The sequence below is a fragment of the Vulpes vulpes genome, chromosome 13 (genome assembly GCF_048418805.1).
Source record: "Vulpes vulpes isolate BD-2025 chromosome 13, VulVul3, whole genome shotgun sequence".
NCBI classification, from domain to species: Eukaryota; Metazoa; Chordata; class Mammalia; order Carnivora; family Canidae; genus Vulpes; species Vulpes vulpes.
Window position 1 is genome coordinate 113599961 of NC_132792.1, and position 27528 is coordinate 113627488.

Sequence of the window (27528 nt, forward strand, 5' to 3'; positions counted from 1 at the left end):
GACTGCTCATGAAAGAGCAGTCTCAACAGGGGATGGTTTTAATAATGAAGTGGATAGACTAACCTATTCTGAGATTCCCAGTCAGCCTCTTTCCCTAGCTGCTTGTATCATTGTCCCATTGGCTCATGAACAAAATGACTGTGGTGGAGGGATGGAGGCTATGCATGGTCTCTGCATAGATCTATCTATCTACCTATCTATCCATCCATCCATCCATCCATCTATCCTTTGGAAGCAGGCACTGTGTTCTGTTCTTTTTTGTATAAATTGATATAAATAAATACATAAATACATAAATAAAAGTTTGCCTGTTACATCGTAGGTAATAAAGTACTGTATTCTGCCTTGGACTTCATGAAAGAATGGAGAGCTCAATATTTTCATCTTTAAGACATAGGCTGCCAAAGTTACTTATATGCTTTATTACATAGTAGTTATTTCCATCTTACTTTTTTCTCCTTTTCTCTCCCCCTTGCAACTCCATTTTGTAATAAACTTGAATTGCCTCTGTATTTTCTGTTGGAAATATGCTTAATCAATCATAATAACAGACAGCAATGAAATAATCTAGGGGTGCCTGGGGAGCTCTGTCAGTTAATCCAGCTCTTGGTTTCAGCTCAGTTTATGATCTCAGGGTCCTGAGATCAAGCCCCATGTTGAGCTCTACACTTAGCATGGTCTCTGCTTGCGATTCTACACCTTTCTCTCTCTCTCTCTGGCCCTCTCCCCACACACCTCTCTCTCTCTCTCTCTCTCTCTCATAAATAAATAAATAAATAAATAAATAAATAAATAAATAAATAAAATCTTGAAAAAGAAAAGAAATAATCTAATAATATCATCTAACATTTTTGGATATTTACTATGTTTTTTTTTTTTTGTGAATTCATTTAATCTTTTTCCAAATGACTTAGGGTTTAGTTTCCTCAAAGTTTTGTAGCTGACTTGTTGCCCTCATTAATTAGTCCATTTATCTCACAGCCTTTGAATCCTGATTTTGTGGCAGATGCTGTCCTCAATTTGGAGAGTGCAGCACCTAACACAGTGCTCAGTGCAAGGTCCCTGTCCCATTGCACATTGCCATATTCATTTCTTGTACTGTCTCCCCATGAAGCCTCTGATCTAGGTACTATTTTGCTTTGTTTTTGCATCTGAGTAGACAGAGTTCAAGACTGCTTAGATTATTCTTTGTTTAACAGAAGTCTTCATCATGGCTACATTATGAAGAATATTCCTTAATTAGGTAATAAGCATGTTACTTTATTGTTAAAAGAAAGAGCTCTGCATGTATACAATGATGGTTTTAATTATAATCAGAATCATCTGCTAAGCATTAATCAATACAGTCATTGGATATATAAAAAGCTAGAGGAAAAATCAGAGAATCTTCAAGAAAGTGAGTGAAAAAATAATCATTAGGTGTTATTAGATCCATGACCATGGGAAGCTCATTCTTTGTGTAATAGCTGATGTTTCAAACACATATTGATTCACCTTTATAACAATTATGTTAGATGCAGGGGCAGAGCCAAGTCCAGGAATAGAGAAACAACAAATCTCAGGCATCTCTTCATGCCTCAAAAGACATATAAGTGCCAAATGTTCACACTTGGATGGGCAATCTGTTCTCCAAGTGGCTGGAGGAAGAGCTGTGCTTTGATATACCCTGCCTTATGTCTTTTGTTTAATCATTCATGGCAAAATATCTGATGTTAATGTTTCTGTTGCTTACCTTCAGCTCTGCAAATTAATATTAGCTGTATCACAGATCCTTTCTCTTTGGATGCCCAGCCTCTTTAGACAAGCTTGCTGCAGAAGCCATCCTTCCTACATTATTTATTAAAGCATGATAAGGTGAAGTAATTACATTATCAGATATCTCTGTCGTATTTGAGCAATAAGGCACCATAATAATAGTATAAGACATCTTGGAAGGAGGGTATAATTACCACAAGGCAATCACACTCCTGGGGATTATAGGAGCTTGGATACATGTCTTCCCTTATAATGCCCTAAGGATGTGATTATCTCAAGAAGAGAGAGAGAGAGAAAGAGAAACCCAATGAATAATGTTGTATTCTGCTCTACAAAATTTATAGGAAAGGTCAAAAGTGTATTTCATATGAGGATGTGATGTGGCAGTTTAGAATATTTGAACAGCAGTTTGAAATGAGCTGAACTATTCGTAGAAGTTAACCTGTCTCTTCAGAAAGCAAGCAAGTAGGCCACTCTAAGCCATTTTGTAAAGCCAGATTGGGCTCACAAATGCATTAGAATTTTAGCATGCTTTAAATGTTAAGAATGTGGTTTGATGGAGCTACTAATTTCTAGTTGGCTCAATGCATCAAGCTTTCTATTCTCTTGCTAGCTGGTAAAGTGTGGACTCATCAGTCAGGCTGCTATTGACATTTCTTGCCTGGTGGCACCAAAATGGAAAACAAAGAGGTGTTTTTAAATTATCCCACCAAATCTGAGGAAACCATGTTTTAGTTGTGGTTAAATTGAATTTCCAGGCTGAAAGAAAAGTAAAGAATGAGTAAAGCAAATGTCAAGCAGCCTGGGGTCATATCTACATCTCAAATGCTCTGGGAGAACTCAACCAAGTCTTTTATAACTAAACCAATTTAAGAATTTTCTAATCTAGAAGAATTGAAAATAAATATTTCTAAAAATTTGCACTAAGATTATTTTCTGGAGAATATTTTTCAGAGACTAAATATAGAATAATACAACCTAAAATAAATTATTGGAATTAACTTTTAAATCTTATCACAAAAGTATTTTAATCAGCAACAGCTAGAATCTTCTGTAACGAAAAAATATTCAGATAAAAAATGGAAATTCTGTTAATAACACAGGTTTTAAATCAAATAATCCAAACTGTCTGGACAGACAAAAATATCCAACTCTTGACTGACAACTTCATTCTGGAGCCATGTTCTATGACACCAACACACCTAACAAGGTAAATATTTTAGTACACTATTTTGGTTTGGAATAGTTTATAAAATTTCAATGTCTAAAATCACATAAAAATTTAGTAGCTTTATTGAATTGATCTATTTAAATATCATCTAGATTCAGGTATCATGTGGATCTGACATCATGCAATATCATTCAGAATCATACTTATCTATTATGTATAAAGCATGTGCAGAGAAAAAAGAAAGAAATTGGAGCATGGGGAATCATGAACAAGGGAGACTCATTAACTCTCTGTGATTGAAGAATTTCAGGTGTGATGAGATCTCATTTCTGGTATAGTAGGTTCTTGAACTAGGTTCTGAGAACACAGCAGGAGATTAGACATTGCCCTTGCCCTCAAGATCAACATCCTATTTATTTCTCTTTTATTTTCAGTTCTCACTACATGTCAAATTCTTTACATGAATAAATTCATCTAATTTTTACAACCACTCCATTCCATAGGTATTATTATCTTCATTTCAAAGGTGGAGAAACTGAGGTGGAGAGAGTTGAAGTAACTAACATGTTTAAGGTTGCACACCCTGCAAGTCAGGGATGGGAGTTTGAACTGACCCATGTGGATCTGAAACTCATATTTTAAGCACATATCCCTATACTGCTTCTAGTTGAAGAACATATGTGCAAATTAAGAAGGGAACAAAATTGTTTCAGGTGTGTGATAAACATATGTGAAAGACACAATAGGGGAACCTACACTCAATTTTATAGTGAGGGAATGGAGAACCAGGAGAATCCTTTATAAAGGATATAATTATAGTTCCTCTTAAGATAATTTACAAAATTGGTTAAGGATAGGAAAATATATAGTTTTGACTTCAGTATGACATTTCATATATAACAGTTTAATAGTATCATCACACAAGTAAATAGAGTTGTGTGTCATGGTCCTAAGCCTCCACTTCTTGATGAGTAGATGATATAAAAACAGTAAGTATACTGTGCACTACCAGAATCCTTTCCACTGAGGATTATTATAAAAAGAGAATCACAAACCAGCTACAAATTCTGAGAATTTACAACCAAGACAACTCAGGAATGTGTCATAGGTTGCATTACAAGCACTATATATTTTTTTAAAGATTTTATTTATTTATTCACAAGAGACACACAGAGAGAGATAGAGGCAGAGACACAGGCAGAGGGAGAAGCAGGCTCCATGCAGGGAGCCCAACATGGGACTCGATCCCAGGTTTCCAGAATCACACCCTGGGCTGAAGGCAGCGCTAAACCGCTGAGCCACCAGGACTGCCCACAAGCACTATATTTTTTAATGATGGATTTCTGCACAATAGAATCAGATACAAAGGTCAATAAGTGGTGTGAAATTAACTGTGAACCCTCATGTTAATGGCAAGAAAAGGTACTTTTTAATTTATACATTGATTAAGAATATGTACTGCTATGTATATCATGCTAAATACTATAAATGAAACTGGGATAAAGATCCTCCAGGGCCTTATGATTAGTGACTCCCCATTTTAGAAGGCAAAGAAGAAATGAAGACAGAGTTAGAATGGAGGATATTTTGAAAGGTGTGATTAAAACCAGGATTGCTTTACTGCAGGCAGTGAGAGGAGGGCTTAAAAAGGGGGTAGAATGTCAACATTGTCCCTTGCTGAAGAAAGGGAAATAAAAGTCCAAAATATGCTGTAGTGATTGAGTAGTGACTGACAATCTAGACAAAAACTTCCAGGATATCTGTGGTACAGAATCCAGATCATAATACTTAATCAATGCAGTGGGACTGACTCTCAGGAAAGGATATAGCTATCCCTGGGCAATGGGTCTGTGAAAAATGTTGAAGAAAGAAATCCAGCTGGATTTAACTTCCTTGGATTACTGAATACATGAATGGGTAACTTACATCTGTATCACCAGGTTTTTTTGCAAGCTTAATTTATAAAAGGAGAATTCTGAAGGATAAATTATTTTCTTCCCTTCAGATTCCAGTAAGAGATCTTTTATCATGATTATATGACTGTACACACCTCCAGGTACATTAGGATACTTAGTAGGCTGTATTTAGAGGGGGAAAAAAAACAACTACCTTCTGTAAGCTCTAATAAAAGAAGTGATCATCCAAAAAATATATTAAGTAATCATAATATGTAAAGCAAAGTGCTAAGTTTTATGAGAAATATGAAGATGCTTATTTACTTCTGAGGTTTATTTCCTATTCACTATCACAATGAAGGTGTGGCCACTGTTGCTCTCATCTTAATAGGAGGGGTCTTCTATTAAATCCCTACCCATTATACTTAGTCTTTACCTGTAGTGTTCCACAGAGCAAAGACCAAAGCCCACTTATACCATTGTTCATGTTAAGCAAGTGCCTCCTCTTTCAGATTTGCAATACTCATTTTTTGTGGATTCCTTAAATTTTCTTACTTTTTAGACAGCTCGTGGATAAGCAATTTATCCAAGAATTTTAAGAGTTAAGAGTGAAGGTGATTCAGTTAACTAGTTACCCATGCTGTTAAACAGAAACCCATGCTAACATTCTTAAATTTCCTTTAAATGTTTGTTGTTGGGAGTTTTCAGGAATAAATGCATATCTTTTTTTATTTGGAAATCTGCCTATCTATTATCTATCTATCAATCCTATGTATCCATCTACGTAGCCAGCATTCCAATTTTTGGTTAACCAGGATAATGGGAATGAAAGGGAAAAGCAAGTCCTAGATCATCTCATATTAAGGCTAAAACAAAACTAACTAAATTTTTTAACATTCCTGGGATGCCTGGATGGCTCAGTGGTTGAGCATCTGCCTTCTACTCAGGTCGTGATCCCGGGGTTCTAGGATCAAGTCCCACATAGGGCTCCCACTGGGGGTCTGCTTCTCCCTCTGCCTATGCCTCTGCCTCTCTTTGTGTGTCTCTTATGAATGAATTTTTTTAAAAATCTAAATAAATAAATAAATAATTTTTGAACATTCCTTATGTAAATGGAATGCATTAAAAACATGCAATATTTTGGAATACAGTAAAATCTCTAAAGACTTACTATAATTAAGGATACAAGTACACAAATAATAGGACAAAAATCAAGGAACACAAATACCACATAAATTGCTTGATTAAAAAATGGCTAAAAACATATTATCTCTTAGAATAAGCTAAATTTCTCCCTCTTTGTAAATAATAGCTTGACAAATTAGTGAGAATTAAATACAGCACTAAACCAAATATTAAGGTCTATATCAGGCCTTATTTTTTTCCTCTGCAACCTTCAGCAGCTCAGTCTTTTTCCCCACAAGGAGGACCACTAAAAGTTAGGCAGTTCCACACTTTTCAGAAGCCAGAGTACTCTGAAAGTTCAATCCAAAATCTACTCCTCTCTAAGATAATAGTCCTAAAGACTCAAGAGCCAGAAAAGAATTTTCTGAATTTCTACTAAGAATGTAGGAAGTACATCCAGTCATCCTTCTTCTTTACCTCCTGAAAGATGACAGGAGAGAGGAAAAAGTGCAGAAATCTCATTGTGATATAAACATCAAGGAAGATTTCTGGAGTCCATTCGTGTGATTTTTAAATATTTTAATATTTTTATTACATTTATTAGCATTTGGCTTAGTTTACTAATTATTTCCTTTTAATTTGGGGATTTAATCTTTTGCTTTTTAAAATATATATGCAAAATAAGATATTGGTAATGGAGTGTAAAGTTTTCATTGTAATCGTCCTAACTAAAGATTAGACAATGTCTGCAGGGCTGGATGTTTAAACCCATACCAGACACAATTCCTGCTATGACTTTGTACCCAATGTCTTAGTGAACTGTTTATATAGAATATGTACATTGTTACTGAAGAGTGAGAGATTTTGAACATTGATGATTTTTAGAAAACCCAGAGATACTGATAAAATCAAATACATATATTGTTAAAAAACATGTTGGCATTTCCCTGCCAGAAGAAAAAACCTCATGGAATTACAAATGCCTTACTGAGGAGCCAGCATGACTTCCTGTATGCATGGGTTCCTTCCAAACAGCATGGGTTGCAATGAAGTTTGGGTGCCAAGGACTTCTACAGCCAGTGTAGTCACTCTATGTATGACCAGGACTCTATCAAAGATTTCCAGGGCCTTAAAGCATTTATTCCATCCTACTTACACATGACTAAAATTCTCATGAAATTTAGATATGGGTTCAATTTCCTTTAAGAGTAATCTTACTGTAGATTTTTATAAGCCTCTTTTCCTTTAAAATGAATCAAGTGTCAGACCCACAACTATAGGTCAACTAATCTTTGACAAAGCAGGAAAAAAGACAGTCTCTCTTCAACAAATGGCAGTGGGAAAACTGGAGAGCAATGTGCGAAAGAATGAAACTGGACCACTTTCTTACACAATACACAAAAATAAATTCATAATGGATGAAAGACCTAAATATGAGACAGGAAACCATCAAAATCCTAGAGGAAAACACTGGTAACAACATCTCTGACCTCAGCCAGAGCCTTACTAGACATGTCTCCAGAGGCAAGGGAAACAAAAGCAAAAATGAAACTTTGGGACATCCTCAAAGTAAAAAGCTTCTGAATAGTGAAGGAAACAATAAACAAAACTAAAAGACAGCCTACAGAATGGAAGAAGATATTTGCAAGTGACGTATCTGATAAAGGGTTAGTATCCAAAATATAGAAAGAACTTACACAACTAAACACCCCAAAACCAAATAATCCAGTTAAGAAATGGTCAGAAGACATGACTAGACATTTTTCCAAAGACATCCAGATGGCTAACAGACACATGAAAATATGCTCAACATCACTCATCATCAAGGAAATGCAAATCAAAACCACAATGAGATACCACCTCACACCTCTCAGATGGCTAAAATTAACAACACAGGAAATAACAGATGTTGGTGAGAATGTGGAGAAAGAAGAACCCTCATGCACTGTTGGTGGGAATGCAAACTGGTGCAGCCACTCTGGAAAACAGTTTGGAGGTTCCTCAAAAAGTTAAAAACAACTACCCTATGACACACCAATTGCACTACTAGATATTTACGCAAAGGATTCAAAAATACGGATTTGAAGGGGCACACACACCCCAACGTTTATAGCGTCATTATCAACAATAGCTAAACTATGGAAAGAGCCCAAATGTCCATCGATTGATAACAAATAAAGAAGACATGATGTACACATGATGGAATATTACTCGACCACCAAAAAAGAATGAAATCTTGCCGTTTGCAACAGTGTGGATGGAACTAGATTACGCTAAGCAAGATAAGTCAGTCAGAGAAAGAAAAATGCATATGATTTCACTCATGTGGGATTTAAGAAACAAAACAGATGAATATAAGGGAAGGAAAAAAAGAGAGGGAAGCAAACCATAAAAGACTTAAATATAAAGAAGAAACTAAGGGTTGATGGAGGTAGGTGGGTGGGGGATGGGCTAATGGGTGATGGGCATTAAGGAGGGCACTTGTGATGAGCACTTGGTGTTATACGTAAATGTTGAATCACTAAATTCTACTCCTAAAACCAATATTACACTGTATGTTGACTAGAATTTAAATACAAATTTAACAAACAAAAATGAGTCAAGTGTCTATAAGCAATGTAAAACATATAAGGAATGAAGAACTGGCTGGAGGGCCCCGGGTTTGAGGAGAAGCAAAGATGGGCAAGAGGAAAATAAGGTAGAAACCTAAGACAAACCTTCCACATTTAGCCTGGTGGTTCTTCTCCCTGACCCAGCCTTGTAAATACCTGGGGATTTGAAAACAAAATACTGATGCCTGGGCGCTTTCCCCTGAGTGGAGCATTTTCAATATGTCACACAGGTGTTTCTGATACATAGCTGGAATGAGAATAACAGATTTACATACTGACTCCTGCGCTTCTCCTGATATAAGCCGAATGACTTGGCATTTATTTCCAGTCTACATAGTGAACCTCATCTATAGTCCTCTAACCATTTTAATAAATATTTCACGTAAAATAAATCTGATGCACTTCTTTTGAGAGAAAATGATTTTTCCCCCCAAACAATGCTACTCAATAAGCAGCAAGGTTGGTAAAAGCATGAAGTATGGGAACATCACTAGATGCATACATGCATGCATTCAGTCACTGTCACTGAAATGGAAGGAACCAGCAATAGGATTCCACAACAGGAACTCCAGCATGGGATGTTTTTCCCCAGATGCCCAAATCTCAGGGAGAAGTGGCTGATAATGCAAGTCCTTGTATCCTCCAACTCATGTCTATGTCTAGCCTAGAGGTTTTGAATCCTCTGTCTCTGAGGATGAGAAAGAGAAAGAAGGAAAAAAAAAACACCAAGGAATCTGAAAACACAGGTATAAAGACGGCAGATGTTCAATACAACATCTACTGCACAAGTATTCATCAAATCAAAGTTAATGTTTTAACAGGTAAAATGTTCTCATTAAACTCTAATAAAAGTCTCCTCCCTGAAAGAAGTAAAACCATTTTTATCTTCCCAAGTCTTCAGGGGAAGCTCTGTTATCAGCATCAAATTCTAATTCAGCTACTCCATGGAGAAATCTAAAATTCCAAGGCAGTATTTTTTTTTTCCTGTGAATGCCTTTTTTTCTCCTTAGAACTTATTTTTACGTGTTGAAGACAATAGTATGGTGCAAATGCAGTTGGAAGCATTTAAGAATGGTCTGTTATTATTAAGCATTGTCTATAATTAATATCAATTAGAATCTATTAAATTTAATAGACTTTGAGTTATTGAGTTTAATTCAATTTCGATAAATTTCAATTAAGTACAATTTGTTTCCATTACTTTTATTAATTTCAGTCACTATCAATTACCTTCAATTAATTTAATTTACTGGCAATATATGTTCAGGTAATTCCCTATTACTTTCAATTAGTTTCTATTCATTTCAATGGGCTTCCTTGGCTGTTAACTGATTTCATAAAAATAAATGTGAAGCTATAATATAGTTTCTATATTCTACTGTCATACAAACTAATTAGCTCCACATTCAAACTTACCATAACACAATTAAACCACTACTCAATTTACATACAATCTGTACTCACCTCTACCCATTTTTCTCCCCAGTTTTGTATGTCTAAGAAGTCTGGCATGCTGTGGAGAGTCTGACATTTGCAAAGATGTCAGATCATTCAACTGATTCATTGCTCAGTTATATCTGCTTTGTATCGAGAACCTTGCTAGGTGATAGAGGTAATAGAGGTGAAAGAGTGCATTTAGAAGATTACGACAGGATTTCCCAGAATCAATCACAGTGATGTTTGAAGGAAGGGGCGAGATGTGCCTTGTTCACTATGGTGCTGGTGCCATAAGCACAATGCTTCACGGGGTAGGTATTCAACAAATGTGAATCTTTTCTGGGGATGTCAGTAAAGTCAGTGTTGAGGTGGAGAAATCAGGATAATCAAGGCAAATTCTGAATCACACAATTATGAACATGCCTTCTCTATGGAAGAAAAACCACTCACAGTTGTCAAATATTAGTGCTAAAGGAGAAAAACAAAACCTGGGGATCTTGTAAACTAACGATACTCTGCAGGTGAAGATTTTAGTGTCAAATAAGTGATGCAATATGTGTATTATATTACTAACTCTATAGCATTTACATTGAAAAAGCTATCAACATATAGATTTTCATAGTTTGCAGAGAACTTTAGCCTCTGGTAACACATTTCATGCTCCTAACAACCCTCTGAAGGAGAGGGTGCAAATTTTATCTGCATTGAGAAACTGTCATATTAAGGTGAAATGATTCATTCAATTTTGGTTAACTAGAAAATGGTAGGGTTCACAGGGAAAGTGGTCATAATAACAGAAACATCCAGACCTAGGGTAGCTTTTGAGGACCCCAATTTAGAAACAGAAGCAGTTCATATTTTTAGGTAATAAATCCTGCCCACTCACCCCTTAGCTGAAGAATATGTTTTTTTGGTCCAAGCTATGCGAAGTAGGCACCTATGTGCCTGGGAGAGACGCGTAGAACAAATGAGTCACTTACTAGGCTTCCTGTTCTCTACTCAAGACTCTCTTAGAAAAATGTACCTGTCTGAATGGAAGTGTCTGGATGTGTGACAGCTGGATAAAACGGGGAGCATGAATGGAACATAACACCCTTCCAGGGGAGGGCCAGTTGCCTGCAGGAGAAGATGACTTTGAGCAGGTTTCTTTGGCAGCAGGGCAGTGCTCCAGCCCAAGAGGACTTGGCTCACTCCCAGCACATCTCTGGCAGTAAGCTCACTGTGAGAAAAGAGGGGAGGAATTCAAGACTGAATCCAAATCAAGTTGCCAGAGCCCTTCAGCTAAGATGTGGGAAGTCCTGGGAAGGAAACCAGTGACTTTAAAATCAAAAGGAAAATTGGCTGGAAGGAATGACAGAGTCATTGGAAATAAGACTGAAGGAATCTCAGCTGGCTACCAACCCCTGGCAGGGATGACCCTTCCCCATTGTAGCTTGCCAAAAATAAAATGGAGACAGGAAAAGGTGTGGAGCATCAAAAAGCCCAACACTGAACAAATTGGGTCAGGGACAATAGACAACAACTAATCTCTAGTCACTTTGAATTCTATATTCTTCTCTAAACTCATCCTAAGTTAAGATACTAATTATTTCTATAAATGTTTAATGAGTGTCTTTGTTACTTCCTAGGACAAACTGTGTTCCCCATCTAACTGTTCATGCTGTGTTCTTTCCCACAACATCCCACCCCCAACTCCCATATATTTAAATGCTACTCATCTCCCAAGGCCTACTACAATCAAGTGTTACAAGACTTTCAAGAAACCTTTCTCACCACTATCAGTGAACTTCAATGCAAAGAATAATTACTGAACATGTACTGAGCTTCTGGTATGTGCCAAGCAAATGAGAATAAAACTGTTCCTTTCCTCCTGGTAATATAATGGTAAGGTCTAGGGAATTCTCTCACCCATTGACCTACAAAGAGTGAATTTCTTTTCCAGACCTGCCATGGTACTTATAGTCTGCAGAACCCCATTTAAGATGCATAATTCTAGCATTTGTGTAGCATTTTACAATTATAAAGTGCATTCATATGCCATGTCTTATTTAGTCATATACTAACCTGTGTGTGTTGTCTAAGTATTCCCTGTGAATAGAATCCTCAGACACTACAAATAGAAGCGATGGCCCTTCTTTTTCTTTATACTTCAATATGTACAATACCTAAAAGATGCTTAATATAGGTTTATTATCTATACCCACTTCCAGCTGAGTGGAGTAATCTGGAAGAATAGATCAATAGATATCTTTCCATTTCATTTCAAAGCACTGTGCTAAATGCTTCAATCGTGTGGAAAACCTGAGGTCTCTTGAGTTGATATGATATAATGCCCAGGGGGATCCCTGGGTGGCGCAGCGGTTTGGCGCTTGCCTTTGGCCCAGGGCGCGATCCTGGAGACCCGGGATCGAATCCCACATCAGGCTCCCGGTGCATGGAGCCTGCTTCTCCCTCTGCCTGTGTCTCTGCCTCTCTCTCTCTCTCTCTCTCTGTGACTATCATAAATAAATAAAAATAAAAAAAAAATGATATAATGCCCAGGATGAATGAAGTGTAGGGATTCTTCTTCCCTTAAAAGTATCTTTTTCTGAAAAAAAGTAGCTTTCAAAAACATTTAATATTCACTCTTTCTGGAAATTACTTTCTTCAGACTCCTACCATGTAATCCATTAAGCCATATTCTGTTCTGTATTTGCTTTAATTATTCCATGAATATTTCTTTCCTTATCTAGGTTGCAAATTCTTTAAAGATTCAACATTTTTTGCTTTCTAGTTCCCCTTCCTTACCAATCCTAATATTGGGCCCAACACATGCTAGTTTATTTATTTTGACATACTCCTAGAAGGGACATCCAAATTGCAATTCATGATGCTTACTTTCACATTTTTGCTCTAAAACTGCCCACATCCACAACCACATTAAGAAACTTACAATGTTATATAGGCAGGATCAGTTGATCTGTGATTACATCAAATCTGTTAGACTCTAGATTTCTCAATATAATAAGTAGAGTCCATGATATAAAAACCCTTGAGTTACTCTCTACATATTCATTTTATTTCCATATATGTTATGTTTGCTAAGGTTTTGAAAGTATATATTCATTACGTCTTCCATGAGCATGGTTTATTTCTTGTACAGAATGAGAGGAGATTTCCATGAATAGTTAGAGCCAATAAATGGGTGGAGCATTTCTTATATCAGTGAACACAGTTCTAATAAGTGATGATGAAAAAGTATAACACTGATCTTCAGATAAGATACTAAGTGAAGTGTATCAGTGACCTACAAGTGTTGAACCTAGAGAGGTCTTTGGTTTGTTAGAGAAATGTAAGATAGCACTCAGAATATGAAGAAAGATGGTCAGAGAAAGCTGACAAGCTAGGACTTAGAGATGTTAAGACATTATACCAACCCTTGAACCAAGGTTTCAGTTACCTTAGTATTAGAAACCGCACTTTGCAAACTTGACTCCCTGTGGGTAATTGTCTTCTTTCTGTTATTCTTTGGTATTGAGTCAAGTTTATATTTATATTTTCCCCATCTTTCTAATACTGGAGCTCATTTAATTGTAATCGTAGAAATACAGAAAGGGACACATATCCCTGCTCAAACTATTTTTTTAAACATTTATTTATTTAGAAAGAGAGAGCATGAGTGGCGGGGGGTGGGGGCAGAGGGAGAGAATCTTCAAGCAGACTCCCTGCTGAGCACAGATTCTCAACCATGGGCTCCATCCCAGGACCCTGAGATCATTATCTAAATCAAAATCAAGAGTTTGTGCCCTGTTGACTGAGCCACCCAGGTGCCCCTCAACCTAGAGTTTTAAAGCAGGAACAGGAGCAATGTTTTCTGAGGAGTGTTCTAGAAGCAGCAGAAATCATAAGGGAACCCCAAGGAGAAGAAGAAACCAAAAGAGGAGGCTAAGGGATATTTATGAAGACCCCCCTGTTTATCTAGATTGCTCTTTGACCAAGCACTGAAGAAGAGTGAATGTGTATGTTTAGTATGGTAAGCTTACTATTAATGGAGCCTTCTGTGGCCTTTTAAGCAAAATGAGATCATGTGTGATATAAAATGGAAGGCAGATGCTCTTAAATGTTTGTGGTTCCTTTTTGTGTATGTAAACCTGGAGGGGGTAGTTTACTGTAATAGGCTCTCAGCTGGCCTCCCTCCCTTCTGGTGCTTTCTCCAAGAGTCATTTCAGCAAACAATTGGTGGACTAATCTCCATTAACAGGCATTTTTTCATGTCATGGCCAAAAATCATAAATTTTCATTTGTCCTTATTTCCTGCCATTTTACTTCTAAAAATTCTTACTAGGCTTATTGTTTCTTTCCCTCCTGGTCATCTATCTATTGATTCTCACCTCTGAAGTCACAGCCCTATCTGCTCTTTCTCACTCCCACATCTTTCCTCACCCTCTTAATGTCCTCTCCTCCACTCTGGCTTCTCAAGCTTTTTGCAGCTTCTAAAACAGTACAAAAATTTACACTGTCTTGAAGCTGCTGATGACTTTACAGCCTTCCATTCTTGGGATCATTTTTAAAAGCACAGATGCTAAAGCACTGGTATCATAATGTCATTATGCCATGTTGAACTGAAGACTGCCCCAAGGGGTAGCCTTGACTTATATACTGTCTGAATACTGTTCACACCATAACAGCAATGAACAGACAGCAAAAGGCCCTTAGTGTCTTGTGAAATATCTGCTTTCCCTCACTTCAAGGAGGGCAAGGCAATGAGCTATTAAGGTGATTGGACCTGAACTCTGATGTGGATCAAAAGCATCTGAATTTGATGAAATGGGATCAGTTAGCTTGAATCCTCACATCCACTAGATCCAACATTCTATTTTATTTTTTTCTGCCAGGACATCTGAATATATTACAGACAAATTAAGCCTATGATTTGATAAACTTTCGGAAACCTTAATGCTTTGGGCATCAGTATAAAGCAAAACTTTCTGGATCATCCCAAATCATTGAGGGTTAGGTTAATCTGAGTTTCTAGCACAACATACCTTGTATCTCTGTGTCTTGGCTTAATCCTTAGTAAGCAGAGTGGTTGAGTCTCTAATGAACATGTCTGAAAAACCCTGCCTGGACTGCTCTTCTCTCTTCACAGTCTTAGGGAAACATTTAGATTCCATTGTGAGAACTCCTGGCATAATTCAATAAAACACCATCCCATTGATTCCAAATACCTCAGAAACCTCAAAGTCTCTGGTAGTCTCAGAAGAATAATTGACCAAGAGACAAATTAAGGTAGGTTTTAACTACTTGTGGTAATAAATCAGGTTGAGCTAAGACAGCCTCAGGTATAGATGTAATTCATCATGGAGCATGAATTCCAACCAAGGCCTTAGGCAATACCTTTCTGACCCTCTGGGTTTCCATCTATAAAAAAAGGAATTGGGCCCAACTTTACTTGTTGCTCTTTTAATTCTACTATTCTGTATCTCTGTGGGATGGTTATTTCATCCTCTTTCATTCACTGCACCAGATGCATATTTATTTTTTTATAAATTTATTTTTTAATTGGTGTTCAATTTGCCAACATATAGAATAACACCCAGTGCTCATCCCATCAAGTGCCCCCCTCAGTGCCCGGCACCCAGTCACCCCCATCCCCCACCCACCTCCCCTTCCACCACCTCTAGTTTGTTTCCCAGAGTTAGGAGTCTCTCATGTTCTGTTTAAATCCTTCTTTGCTTTTTGAGACCCAAGAGAGAAGGTTACTGACTCCATCACCTTGGCTCCCTTGCCCTTTAGTTTTTTGCTGGGTTTGGCCAATGAAAGTCCTCAGCAGGATCTCAGAGGGAGGAAAAAAAGATTGTAATATATCTTCTCTTCCCTCTGCCTCTCCTGGACCATATTTTCTGATAGCAGCGATGTCTCTTCACAATATACAACTCCTGTCAGGCAGGAGATTTTTCTCATCTCTACCTTTCATTGGGTGATGGTATCACTAGCTTCCCCTCTTGCCCAAGCTTGATACTAACTTCTCACTTTTTGCTAATCTCTGGGTGCCATGATATTCCTTGTAAATTCTCTTAACTCTACTCATATTTCTGTAAGTAGTTCCTTTGGTATAGTCACATGGACCATCTGGAATTGTTTCCAGTTGTGACCTCAATGTGTGTGTATATATATATATATATATATATATATATATATATATATAATTAAATAATATTGAGTATATTTTTAAGGGAAAATGACAAAAATATTATGACATAAAGTATTTGAATAGGGTAGATAAGAGAAAGTTTCATGTTCTTTCCCTAAAAGAGACTACATCACTGAACTATGCAAGCATCAGGAGAAAGAGCTCCTTCCCCTTATTTCTCTGGTATCCAAATGGACTTGTGATAGGAAGGAATTTGTTGGCATGAGATGAGGGTGGAGCAGTGACTATGACACAAGATATTTTAATAAAATAAAGGACATTTATAATATGATTTTCTGATGCTTCTCTTTAAGGTGGTATAATAGTTTCCCATCCCTGCTATAATAAATTACCACAAAGTTAGCAGCTTAAGACAACATACATTAATTCTCTTATAGTTCTGGAAAACAGAAGTCCAAAATCAGTTTCACTGGGCTGAAGTCAAGGTATTGGCAGGGCTAGGCTCCTTCCATTGGCTCTGAGGGGAGAATCACATTTCCCTTTCTTTTCCAGCCTCTAGAGCTGCATTCACTGTATTTCTTGACTCATGGTCCCTTCCTCTATCTTTAAGCTACCACTCAATATCTTCCTTCAGTGGTCATGTTGCCTTCTCTAGCAAAATCTACCTCTGTCTTCTTCTAATAAGAACATCAGTGATTATATTTAGGACCCATCCAGATAATCCAGGATAATTTTTCCATCCTCAAACCCTTAAATTAATCTTATCTTCATGGTTTCCTTTGTTATATAAGCTAATATTCACAAGCTCCAAGAATAGGTTGTAAATATCTTTGGATGCATCAATTCAGCCTACCACAATGTGATGATTAGTTTAATGTGTCAACTTGACTCGGTCGCAGATTGCCTAAACGTTTGGTCAAACAGTATTTTGAATGTGTCTGTGAGTATCTCTGGATGATATCAACATTTGAATGGGTAGACAGAGTAAAGCAGATTGTCCCCCATAATGCAGGTGGGCCCCATCCAATCATTTGAAGGCCCACCCATGAATATGGAAAAATTTTCTCCTCCCTGACTGCTTTGAGTGAGGACTTCAGTCTTTTCCTACTTTCAAACTCAAACTCTTGGGATTCCCTGGGTGGCTCAATGGTTTAGTGCCTGCCTTTGGCCCAGGGCATGATCCTGGAGTCCGGGGATCAAATCCCGCATCAGGCTCCCTACATGGAGCCTGCTTCTCCCTCTGACTTTGCCTCTTTCTCTCTCTCTCTCTCTGTCATGAATAAATAAATAAAATATTAAAAAAAAAAAACTCAAACTCTTCCCTTGCCTCCAGCCTGTTAGTACTTGGACTGGAACTGCACCATTAGCTCTCCTGTGTCTCAGACCTATAGACTGAATTGAGACTCCTCAATAAATAAGAAGTTACACCTACCCAGCTTGCAAACTGCAGATCTTGGGACTTGTCAGTCTCCATAATCATAGCCTCATTCCCTATAATAAACCTTTCTATATGTACACCCTATTGGTTCTGTTTCTCTGGGGAATCCTGACTAGTATACATATGTGGCCTTTTAATCTGTTATCTAAGTTCTCCTCATCTCTTTGTTAGTGTAGAACTGGTTTAAAGATGTTAACAAAGAAGGATAGAAATTGGAATATTGTAGAAATATAAAAATAAACAGAACAAGAATATAAGGAAGTATAAGTCAACAGTTAAAATACAAACTCCAATCAAACACATCAAAGAAGCTTCAGGATAAAGATTGTGTGCAGTGATTTTTCAGCAAGTATAATGACTAGAATTATAGTTAAGGTTAGTTGGATGAAATTAGGGGTCAGAGATATAGAAACTTATATCCAGCTGACTGAAACCCCAGGACAATCATACTGGAAAGAAAAGAAAGACAAAAAGGTCACATTTCTTTAATTCTCTTAGATTTATTTTTTCCTTTATTTTACTTTTAGTATGTAAACAGGGGTGTAAATGCATTTTTGGTCAATTTAAACTGACTTAGTGAAATCAATTTAACATTTTCCGCTGTGTATGGCTGTTACCTATGACTACAGACTTTCGCCAGAAATTTCTACACGTCCCTAGTTAACTATGGCTCTTACCAACTATGTGGTAAGTTGGTTCCCAGACCTGGATCATCATAAAAATTACCTGAGTGAATTCTATAAATGTATGCAGCTGGCTCTAAAATAGAACGTATCCCAAATTATCCAGGTGGGCTCAATATAATCATCACTTTTAAAGAGGGGGGAAAAGGAGGGCTATAAAGATGCAACAGAAGAGGAAAAGCAGCAAAAAGGAAAGTCAGAGAGATTGGAAGCAAGAGAAAGATTTGATGTGCCATTCCTGGCTTAGAAAATGGAGGACCCACGAGCTAAAGAATCAAGGAAAGTGGACAACTTCTAGAAATTGACCATAACCTCCCACCAGGGAAGGGAAACAGGGGCCTCTGTCCTACAACCACTATGAACTGAATTCTTCCAACAGCCTAAATGAGTTTGGAATTGAATCTTCTCATTCTCCCCAGCCAGGTACAACTTTGATTTCAGACTCATGAAGCTCAGAGCAGCACAGAGCTCAACTGAAGCAACCCAGACTCTTGACCTATGGAACTGTGAGGTAACAAACAGTTGTTTTAACTCTCTAAATCTATGATAACTTGTAAAAGCACCAATATTAAATTAAGATCTTGTGTTTCACTAGGAATTTATATTTTGAATAAATATGGAAGTGCCTGACAAATTTTTTAAAAATTAAATGAACACTTAAGTGTTAGACTTCCTACTCTGTGTTTAGAACATAGATGGATATGTACTGTATATCGACAGTTAAGATACAGAATTTTTCTCTTTAAGGAATTTTTTAGACTGGCAGGAGGATTTAAGCATGTTAAACAATGATGGAAGATTATTTGACACTATAGAAAAACTGGGGGAGAAACCATATGGAAGAATTGAGATATATTGACTCTTAAAGAAGGTTATAATTCAGAGAGATGATTTAAAAAAATGGAGGTCATCTTGTTTGAGTAGGGGAAAGCATAAACATTACAAAGCAGAGCTGAACGAAGCCTTCAGTACATCATCCCACCTCCAGTGGAGGTGAAAGTACATCTTATTCATGTTTTTGAGGAAATTATCCTCAAAATGAAGGTTTCCTCTGGAAAGTCTTTGTCATATTGAGGACAAAACTGGAAATAAATTATTTATAATAACTTATTCAGGTGTGGCTATTCAGGAAAGTGTGTGTGTGTGTGTGTGTGTGTCTTCATGTGAGGTTATATGTTCAAATACATTAGGCTATTTTTCTGGGGAGTTGGGTTGGAATGGTAAGAAAGAAAATCCAAAGTGACGCCTGGGTGGCTCCACGGTTAAAGCGTCCACCTTCGGCTCAAGGTGCGATCCTGGAGTCCCGGGATGGAGTGCCCCATTGGGCTCCCTGCGTGGAGCCTGCTTCTCCTTCTGCCTGTGTCTCTGCCTCTCTCTCTCTCTCTCTCTCTCTCTCTCTGTGTGTGTGTGTGTGTGTGTGTGTGTGTGTGTGTGTGTGTGTCTCATGAATAAATAAATAAAATCTTAAAGAAACCCCAAGGAAAGGGACATAGTGTTTCAGAAGCTGACCATTCTTGGTAATGGAGCCTGGTGTGGAAGGCCTTTCCTTGGCTTTTAAACTAGATTAAGAGGAAACTAAATCCATACACAAGGAGGAATTAAGTTTTTTAAGCTTAGTCTTATATAAACACATCGTTTTAAGGGCTGGGAGGATGGTGGGAAGGTTAAACATTTCTTAATGTAATCTCATTTTACTACTGACAGGAAATAAGTTTTAGAGCTTAGGAGTTATATTTTTAAGCACTCTCAAGGATAGAAAAAATATAATTTAAAAAAAGACACTTGCCTTTTTGAATATTGAATTGTCTTGGTGTTATCACTGCTAATTTAAAAATCTTATGTGGGTTGTATAATGCTAAGAGATTAGTCACTTCCATGGAGATTCTTAGATCTTCTTGTTTAGGATACTGGAGGATGAGAAAGGAGACAGACCAATGCAGGTGATTGTGATTTTATATAACAGCAGTAGGATTAGATGAACTCTAGAGAACTTAAAACTGTAGATCATGGAGAAAGGGCTTGAAGAAAAATCACTTTAGGATTCCAATATTTCAAAAAATCATGTCAGTTTTCCATTTAAAGTAGATTTTTAGTTCATCCAGTTCTGACTTCTAAGCCACTATCATCACTTCATCACTTGTTCAGACTGACATAATATGGTCCCTGAATCCATTCTTGTCCTCCTCCAAACCATTTCCTAATATCAGCTAGGAACAATATTTCAGAGTCAGAATCTGCTCCAGTCTCCTTCTCATCCTGTCAATTGTTCCATCTTGCTCATGAAGACAGAATGCTGTGTCAACCTTCCTTGTTCCTTGCCTTCTACACTCCTGCGGCACGTGGCTTCTCTTAGCTGCTTCTTCCTATATGCTCTTCCTTTTGATTAACCCCTTAACAGAAACTGTTGATCAACCAGCTCCTATTCATTCTCTAGATTTTGCTCACAGATCCCTTCCTCAGAGAAGTCTTGGCTGACTTCACTTCCCATTTAGACTAACTCTTCTTAGTATATTCTTTCATAATCTATTGTAACTTTCATTCACCTCCCTTATCAGTTTTAAATCATATATTTAAATAATTATGTAATATTGGCCCAATTCCCACATGCTAAATCCTGAAATGCAGTTACTTTTTCTGTTAGTCACTGATGTTCCTTCACCTACTCCATCACCTGGCACATTGGAGGCACTTAATATCCATAAATGGGGGTGGGGAAGGAGGGAAGGAATATAGGAAGGGAAATAGGGTGTTATCAATCAAAATATAGTCAAATCCAATGCCATAAAAGTAGATATTGTCCCACTGCAGGGCTCAACTGAGAATTAGAAATAAAGGAAAGTTATTAGGGAATTTGGATAGTGAAACATTAAATGAGAGGACTTGGAGTCAGGTTAGGCTGTTAGTATTGGTCAATTTGCCTACCCCTTATCTGTCAATCACCAAATTAACTTCTGGAGAAATACGTAAGCCAATGAAAAAATATACTTAAACTGGGCTCCTATTCCTTAGAAAACTCTTCCATATGGGGTTAGAAGCCAGCATGATAAAGATCTGTTCCCTGAGCTCTCATCTAGAGAGAACTTGGATGTCTTGTCTATTTAATTGTTGCAGAGTGATTCTGAGCTTTGACATTTGTTAAGAGGAATTTAAGAGGGATTCTGATCTGAAGACTCTGCTGAGACTCCTCTCCAGCCCAATTAATTACTCTATACTTCCCTTATGGGACTAAAATTGGAGGAAACTCTATAAGGGGAAGTGTCTTAGAACTCTATCTTGAAGAATATGTATAATTTATATAAATAGATCTTGATTAAAGAGGTATAAGCAAAAGTCTTTAGGTTGGGACACTAGGCTTAAAAGGAGTTTAAAGAAAATGAAACACCGATTTTTCAGGAATCAAACAAACTGATGTGGTCATCAAGCAAAACGTATAAAAAGAACAATTGTAAAAGCTGCCATCCTGCATCTGTAATTCTACAATGATCTCAAAGATCTATAGAAAAATACTGCTTTTTGATATTGTTGGAAAAACTTAAGATGAAGTTGACACCTTATATTTTATAACCCTTTGCAGGTCACAGAATCATTTCCTATACAATCTCACTTTATCCTACAGCAACCTGATTAAGAGTTTGGTTTCATTTTATAGATGCAAAAACAAGGGCTTAGTAACTTAGGCAAATTGCCCAACTTGTGAGTTAGAGAACTATCAAACCCAAGTCTTTCTATTTCAGAGCCTTCTTTGCACATCTCTAATTATTCAAAGAGATTAAAATAATTCTGAGATGGTACATTTCCACCAGTCCTCATCCACCTATTCTACACATAATCAAATCACGAATTTCACAACCCTTACCTTCAGAACATTCACGCTTACTTTAATACTCTGTTGAAAAGATTTCTATTTAGTTGTCCATCATGTGGATATGCAGGATAATGAGCATTCTCATAATTGGGAAGATTTTCTAGACACACTCTAGAGTTTTCTTGGACTTTATTGATTCTCATTATTTGTTATCCACAAAGATTGTCTACTCTAAATTTTTACTTAAGTATTTTTGTTTTTTTCTCCCAATATAAAAACTAGGAAACAGAGAAATATTAAGTGAAAATACATACAAAAACAGTGAATAGCTGTGTTCCACCTTTTTAAGTCAGCTGTGTTGGGTTGTACAGATAGCCTCAATTCTTCATTTTTTTACACCCTTTTGCAATGTAACAGAAGTGTAGTCTACTTCTCCATTTTTTTTTTTTTTTGGTCTATTTCTCTATGCCTTATCATAAGTCTTACCTTGTGACTTATGCGGCCAAAGTAGCCAGTTCTGAGAATGTGCCTCAAGAAATATTATAGCTTCTGCTGTCTTGCTGGGAACTGTCAAGCTTCCATGTAAATGGTCCTGGGCCAGTCTATTTGCTAACAGGCATGTGGCCTACTTGCTTCCTTGGCGCTGACTGACAGCCAGTACCCAGAAGCAGAGCCACTAGATGACCAGTAGCTGATTATACCACAAGTGAGCCAAGCCATGACTGGAAAACAGCCCAACTGAGTCCAATCTAAATTGCTGACCCACAAAATCTTAAGCTGTTGTTGAAAGACACTAAGCAACAGATATCTGATATATCAATCTTGCTGCTCTTCCAGAAACTTTCTTTTAAAAAATACCACATTTTGTTCTGCTATATAAAAACACAATGCAGTCAAAAGAGCCTTAAATTAGCATCAAGTGATCTAATTCCTGTCATTGACTAGAGGTATTACTATAAAAACCATCAAATGTATTGAGTTTCAATTTCTGTACCTGCAGACAGATATCATGTTTCATACCCTTTATACTTTGATAGTTTGTAATAAGCAAATGAGAAAATAAATATGAAATTGCTTTGGCTTTGCATATATTTTTCCTTCCTTGGACTTTGGTTTTCTCATTTAGATTTAAGGATCAATCTAGCTCAAAAGGCCTGGAATATTATTATTGGTTGATGATACTAGAGAATCAAATTCAAGTTTCATACCCTGATCCACAGTATTATATTTATATAATGTGCAGACCTGATTTCATCATCCACATTGGAATGGTGGTAATTCAAAAGTAGAGTGGAATTCAGACACAAATCGTGAGCAGTCCTTTCTCTGGTACAATTTTAAAAAAGGAAATTCTTAGACCTAAATCTTTCTCCATTCTCTTTTATTTGTAAAGCACCCCTTGAATAAAGTAGAAATTCTCAAAATATTGGTCAAAGACAAAATTAAAATAGCCTGGAAGAGCTTGTTAAAATATGTATGTATATTTCATATATATATGTAAAAGGGCAAATCCTCCAGCTACATTTCAGTGTACTGAATCAAAATATCTGGTGCTCCTTATAACTAGGGAAAATCTTGAGAAATTTTTCATTTTGATTAGAGATGTAAGAAAGAAATCCAAACCCTGCTATTCTAGACACCAAGAAAACAGTGGAATCTTGGAAGGGACAGAAGCAGAGAGGGAGAAACAAAAGGGTTGTAGGAAAACAAATATCACATGTTAGGTCTAAATGATGTTAAAAGTCTCTGGGAATCATGCTGCTTAGATTAGTATGGTTTAAAGATAATTGTTCTCCAGAATTATCCCCATTTTGAGGCCCCACCAGGCTAGAGAGACTAGCAAGTATAAAATATAAAGCAAACAGGAGATCCCATAACTTCTCAGCATTGTAGCTGTCCAAAGCCACAGATATCATTTGCTCTTTTCTCTGCCAGAGTTGCTAGTAAGACTTTTCTTGGGTCAGTGGCTGAGAATATTTTCCTTTATTTCTTTTTTGTCTTTAATTGACATTTTCCTTCATGAAGAGTTGGCTTTACTTCTTGGCAGATGAAACCACTATCTCTGTGAGCATTATACCTTTTATTCTAATGATTACATGTTCAATTCTGTAAGAAACTACCCCACTGCTTTCTAAAGAAGGAACAGAAGAAAGCAGAAAAAGTAAAAAAGGAAAAGGGGTGAGATAGAAGGAAACTGATATTCATTGAATATCTATAATCTATCCTGCACATTCACAAGCATATGATCACATTCTCACAATAACCATTGAGGTAGGCATGATTTTTTCCTTCTTTGGGAATAAAGAAATTGAAACTCAGAAATTTTATGAATCATTTCTTAAATAGATGGGTTTGAAACCCGGTTAAATCTGGCCCTAAAGACCATAATCCTTCAACTCTTGTAGAATACAAATTTGAAAACAAATATTCCTGGGAATACAAGAGGACTCTTATCAGTCAGCATGCTGATGTGAATATATAAACATCCCATCTTTCAGGAATCTTGAGAGGTGCACAAAGAAAGAACTCTTGCCTAAGCCAATGTTCTTTAACCTGTGGATGTCTTCTCATTAGTGAATGGCATCATATGGGCATTAACCAACAATATTTTTTTCATCTGTCTTTATTGAATAACCAACAATATTTAATGAAAGATTATACAATGGTACAGAAGCAAATAAATTCATGGGGTACCACATATGATAAGAATTTTTCTAGGTAACTTTTTTTCTATTGCATAGAGGTGTGCATATAAACATGTATATTGTTGCAATGTAAAATGTATTTTTAACTCTTAATTTTTTGTGTGTGAAAAACAAGAGTTTGAAAGTTACTTAGATTAACCATTGGGAATGTTGCCCAAGGCAACTGTTACTGAGAAGTTATCTCAGAGAGAGGCCTGGAAAGGAGAAGAGCAACACTACAGAAAAATTTGTCAAGTTTTCAAGTTTCATAGACTGTGTTGAATAGCTCTCCTCGTTTTTCAACTTATGAAACCATTGAAATGTAGAACAGAGAAGATCCTGTTGCAGAGTTAAGTTGAAATCTGCAGACAGTGATCAGCAGTCCTCTGTGATGAATAGGATCTCCAATTAACTTCCTATTAGATTTTTCCAATGTTATTTTGTACATGCAGGATCAACATCGATTTCCTTTTTATCGTGCATTGTCCGAAATGGATGAGGCATCTCTCATTATCTCTCCCTTGAAGAATGTACTCATCATTTATTCAGAACTTGCTGAGATATATGCTCTTTATTTTCTTACTTGCTCAGGGAAAAAAATCCTGCTACATTTTCCTTCCCTATTTGGATCACATAAAGGGTGACTGATAATAGATAACAAGCATCAGTTCTTCTTTCTTGGCTGTGAGACTCTTGTCTGTTGATGAGGCCAAAGAGAAGTGTAATGAGGCTTAATATATGGAATAAATACCAATGCAATTGGCTGGCCATTCAGAATATTGTTCTAATCTGAGACTGTCACAGAAAAAGGAAAAGCATTCAGTGGAATTTGGTACGACTGCTTCTACGTTATGATTTTATTTGGCCATTGGCCATTGACAACCATTCGTTGAAACTGAGGATGTTGAGAATTATCAGTAACAATAAGGTCTGTTATCTCTGTAATTATTAAAAGACCACATCAAAGTAAGTTTGCACATTTATCTCGTCTTCATTTTTATAACAGCTTTGCGTAATGGGGGAAATATTATCTCCGTTTTTACAAATGAGAAAAATGAGGCCCAGATGAGTGAAGTGATTTATCCAAGAACACACAAGTTAGTTGCAAAATTGGAACAAAATCTGTAACCACTAACTCCCAGCCCTGCATTCCTCCCAACAGATATTAGTGCCCTCATTAATTTTGTTCCTCCCAGCAGATATTAGTGCCCTCATTAATTTTTTCATGATACATTCTCTTCTGCTTCCCTAGCTGACCTGTTTCATAAAAGTATTTTTAAAAGTTTATATTTTAAAAAAGAGGAAAAAAACACGGAAATGAAAGGAGGGGTGATTATTCTGTCACATGTGCTGAATGCAGTTAATTTATTGGTTTCATGAATATGAAGTGGTCTAGAAGAATATGTATCTATTTATGTAACAATCACATATGCTGGGAAAATGTATGTGGTTGAAACACAGATACATTGGTTTCAATTCTAGTATTGGTTTAAGTAAATTATATGTTAGGCCCCAGCCAACAAATATATCCGTTACAGTTAACTTCTCTAATTTGGTTAAAGGACCTTAGATTTATTCAGCAGTGCATGTATATCAGGTTATGTAAAATTAATAGCTGAAGTTCATTCATATGGCTTTAATTAGGATGCATGGGTTGGGATGAAAAAAAATCAAGCAAAAGCTCTGGCTTTAATTATAACTGTATCTGCTCCAGTATCAGTTTCTGCAAAGGCAAAACGTGTTGGCTTAGCTTAATACATGCTCATTCAAAGAAACCATGCATTGGTTTAATTTTACTTTGAAGGCTTTCATTAAAATATATCGTTTGTCTAAATACCAGTTTAGTATTTATTTAAGTACTTCATTTAATTACCCAAGAGTATTTACAAGGTCTGGAATATTGTTGTGTACCTTGAAAAAAATAGTTGATTGTGTTATGTTTCAAAGAAAATAGATTCATTTCTGTGAAAACTTCTTGGAACTTCTGAAAACTGTCCTGTTTCCAAGTCTATGTACTTGTCTCCAACCTTGGCTTTGGGAATCTGATTGACTTGTTTTCTTTTCCAGGAAAGAACTTTTGGGAGAAAAGCATTCTTTGCTAGGCAATGATGTTTCTTCTCAGGTGGTTGCTAGACTTTCCCTCTGAAATCTGGGAGGAAATGAGTTTGATAGTCAATGACTTTTTCCATTTGCCTAAAAATTCATCTTCAAATCCAAAATAATTTACTGCCTCTTCTGTGATATCCTCTGTGATCATTGAGTTTTCATTGAGACTTCTAGTTTTCTTGCCATCTTGACTTAAAGGCAAGGGACAATGCTCTGAATACTGGTACATCTTTAATTTCTGGCTCTGTGTTGTACACAGACCATGACTCATTGTCAATAAAGGTGGTATAGAAGCTGCTAGGTTGATGTGAGCTACTCTTTGCTTAGTGTAAAACATATTTAATAGCAGGATCATCTAAATCCAAGATGATCACCAGTTGGGAGTGACTGAGATCCCAAACAATTAGTGGCAAAAGGAAGCTTGTATAGACAGGTAGGACACCAAGAATTTCAAATGCCAGGCATCGATAGTAGGGAGAGATCTGAAATGGCAAATGATTTGAAACAGAGAGCTATGTGCCAGGCTCTGAGCATACGCTCTGGAATTATATTGATCTGACCATGTTACAGTGAAGCCCCTCCTAGCTCTATGGCCTGAGGAAGGCTTTTCAATTTATCTGCACTCAACTTATCTCCTCTTCAAAGGAGCTGCTGTTAATAAAATGGCTGGCACCATACCTGTTA

General features: G+C 36.8%; 1 pseudogene; it reads right to left on the reverse strand.

Moving 5' to 3' along the window:
- The window catches only part of LOC112918787 (coiled-coil domain-containing protein 167 pseudogene), a 180048-nt pseudogene that overhangs the window by 129474 nt on the left and 23046 nt on the right, over positions 1 to 27528 (reverse strand).